This window comes from Dipodomys spectabilis, unplaced genomic scaffold (assembly GCF_019054845.1).
Source record: "Dipodomys spectabilis isolate Male_0828 unplaced genomic scaffold, ASM1905484v1 ptg000472l, whole genome shotgun sequence".
Taxonomy (NCBI): domain Eukaryota; kingdom Metazoa; phylum Chordata; class Mammalia; order Rodentia; family Heteromyidae; genus Dipodomys; species Dipodomys spectabilis.
The window spans coordinates 877,474-879,765 of record NW_024871149.1 but is presented as its reverse complement, the minus strand read 5'-3'; the positions used below and the strand labels follow the sequence as shown (position 1 = coordinate 879,765).

General features: G+C 36.9%; 1 non-coding gene across 1 annotated transcript; it reads right to left on the bottom strand.

The window, feature by feature from the left end:
- Positions 1–1,770: 1,770 nt before the first annotated feature.
- On the bottom strand, positions 1,771–1,872 carry LOC122098297. Its single transcript, XR_006145719.1, has one exon. It is a non-coding gene; the product is annotated as a U6 spliceosomal RNA (small nuclear RNA).
- Positions 1,873–2,292: the final 420 nt, after the last annotated feature.

Genomic DNA, 2,292 nt, shown 5'->3' with positions numbered 1-2,292 from the left:
TACCATACAGAGGAGTTACAATTACGTGGAAAAGGTAATGTGTACATTTCTTATCAAGCATTGTTGCCTCCTCCTTTTTTTCGCCTTACCATGCCTTCTTTGCTTATCCCAGACATACATTCGTTATTGCAAATAAGGGATACCATAGGACCTATGTTTCTTTTTTTATTGTGAAAATACCATACCGAGGGGTTACAATTACATGGGCGAGTTATTGAGTGCATTTCTTTTTTTTTTTTTTATTGTGAGAATACTGACAGAGGAGTTACAATTACATGGGCAAGATAACGAGTATATTTCTTATCAAGCATTGTTGCCTCCTCTTTGCTTCCCCTTCCCACCCCTTCCCATACTCCCCCACTTCCCCCACCCGGTCCTCCTCCACCCAAAGTTGTAAAGTTCATTTTTTGACATAAGAACTTGTACATCTCATTGTTGCAATGGGTCCACCTGTATCCCTGGTTAAACGAATTGTTTTTTTTTTCCTTCCCCTTCACAAATTATACCAACATCAAATGCAGTGAAAGCATGGGTTATACCTTGTGGGAGGGACATAAAAAGCAACATAGAAATCGTCTTATAAATATGTTAGAGAAAAATTGCCTGAAAGAAAAAAAAAACAAAATACATTTGAATACTTGTCTTGGGGTTCATTCCCCCATCATTAACTTATCTGACCTTTCCTGCTTGACTCAGACATATACTAGTTATTGCAAATAAGGGAAACCATGGGACTTATGTGTCTTTGGGCCTGGCGTACTTCACTTAATATAATTTTTTCCAAGTCTTTCCATTTCCTAACAAATGGGACAATGTCATTCTTTCTGATGGAAGCATAGAATTCCATTTTTTATCAAGCATTGTTGCCTTCTCCTTTCTTTCCCCTTCCGATCCCTGCCCATCTCCCACTCCCCACCCCCACCAAACCTCCCCCACCCCAGCCCCCTCACCATCTACATCCCTCCACCCCCCGGCCAAAATCATTTTTTGACATAACGACTTGTTCATCTCATTTTAATGGGTCCACCTGCATCCCTATTTAAACAATTTGTGTTTCTCTTCCCCTCCACAAATTATACCAACATCAAATACATTGAAAACAGGGGCTTTAGCTTGCAGGAAAAACATACAAAGCAACAAAGAAATCATCTTATAAATATGTTAGAAACAATCACAAGAAAGAAAAACCATTTGAATCCTTACCTTGGGGTTCATGTTGCCTAACATCAAGTTATATGATGTTTTCTGCTTGTCTCAGACACATAGTAGTTATTGCAAATAAGGAAACCATGGGATATATGTTTCTTTTTGGGCCTGGCTTACTTCACTTCTTTGGGCCTGGCTTAATTAACTTAATATAATTTTTGCCAAGTCTTTCCATTTCCTAGCAAACTGGGTGATGCCATTCTTTCTGATGGAGGCATAGAATTGCAGTACACACACACACACACACACACACACACACACACACAAATACATACACTTTCTTGATCCATTCATTTACTGTGGGGCATCGGGTTTGGTTATGTATCTTATCTATGGTAAATAATGCTGCAATGAACATAGTTTTGCAGGTAGTTTTAGTATGGCCTTGTTTGTGATCATTTGGATGAATGCCCAAAATGGGATTGCTGGGTCTTAGAGGTACTCTATGTAGTTTTTTGAAGAACCTCCATACTACTTTCCAAAGTCTTCGAACAAGTTTAAACTCCCAACAAAAATGCATTAAGATTCCCTTCTGTCCAAAGCCCATCCAGCATCTGTTCTTTTAAAAATCGGGAATGCTTCACGAACCTGCGTGTCATCCTCAGTCAGGGGCTATTGTTCTCTTTATTGTTCCAATGTTAGTGTATGTACTACTGAATTGAGCACAGAATATTTTTTATATATAAAGTGTAATTGATTTTCTTAAAGTAGACAATTCCACAAAAATTAAATTCAAAAGAATTGTGGTGAAATTTTAGAACCATGTATTTTTTACATAATAACACATTTAAGAATAAAGTCAAGATTGACATGTCAAAAACAAAATAATTCCAGACATTTGTTGTTCAACGCATGTGTTGGAGGAGGAATTCAATTATTCTGTACAAGGAACCTGTGATAATGAACACTATAGAAAGTGTTAAGGTTTGTTTAAAGTTTTAATGTTTTTAATATGTTTAATTTTGGGAATTTGCTCATATATGCCAAAATTTAGACTATTTAGCAGGTTGTAAAACTTTTCCACAAAGCATATAAGATTCATGGTAGCAGTCATACACTACTAAGTATGTACATTTCAGAGTTTAT